Source organism: Sinocyclocheilus grahami, unplaced genomic scaffold (assembly GCF_001515645.1).
Source record: "Sinocyclocheilus grahami isolate Dianchi unplaced genomic scaffold, SAMN03320097.WGS_v1.1 scaffold183.1, whole genome shotgun sequence".
Classification (NCBI taxonomy): Eukaryota; Metazoa; Chordata; class Actinopteri; order Cypriniformes; family Cyprinidae; genus Sinocyclocheilus; species Sinocyclocheilus grahami.
Window position 1 is genome coordinate 138439 of NW_015505362.1, and position 1031 is coordinate 139469.

Consider the following 1031-nt stretch of genomic DNA (forward strand, 5'->3'; position numbering starts at 1 on the left):
AGCACTGGGTTGTATTTAACCCAGCATTTTTTAGAGTGTAAGATACCAAGGTGTACCTTTTGAAAGGGTACTGTTGTGCCTTTTTATACCTTTTTTCGGAGAATGTGCAGTCTTCACCATTAAAATTAAGGTAATTTTGTCAGCGCGGATAGCCTTGTGGGCAGCGTGTTGACATACAACACCGTTGCGTTACTACCGTCCCAAGTTAGAATCCTGACTTGAGGACCTTTCCCACCCCCCTCTCTCTCCCACTTCGCTTCCTGTCATGTCTGATCTGCCCTATCATAATAAAAAAATAATTTTAATAATATTAAAAAATATTAAAGTTTTTTTTACAGTCCATGAGATTGTTTAATTTAGGATGCTGTCTGAAGACAGCTGTCTATGTAACTGTTCCTCATTCATGAAACAAAGAGAACACATTTTCAGATTAAATAGTTGTCAAAAGCATTCATTCATAATTGCTATACATCCAATTTAATGCATTAGATGCGGATTTGTTCTGCTTGTTTGTCATTGAGTGAACAGGGGCACTGCTGCAGAACTGTGAAGTGTGAAATCTAACAACATATGATATGTAGAGAACATCCTGCAACAAAAACAGCACATTAACAGGCATACATTCACTTTGAAAGGACTCAAGCACTGATGGTAGTGCTTTATCACTTTACTGAACTAATGAAAAAAACAGACAAACCCTAATGGTTTTGCCGATTCCCACACTTGAAACTGGAATAAAGGCATGAAAAGATAACCCCCTAAATCTTGTGCAATGCTAAATGCTAGAAACAGAGAAAAACTCAATGTCTCTTTTTACCCCCCTTCTCTTGGAGACTGTTGCTGATTTATAAACAGGCAGCATTACAGCGCAGTTGAGACCCTTTACAAATATACTGTATATACTACCATTCAAAAGTTTGGGATCAATATGATTTTTTTTTTTAAAGAAACAAATACATTTCAGTAAAGACATTTATAATGTTACACTAGATTTCTATTTCAAATAAATGCTGTTCTTTTGAACTTTCTAT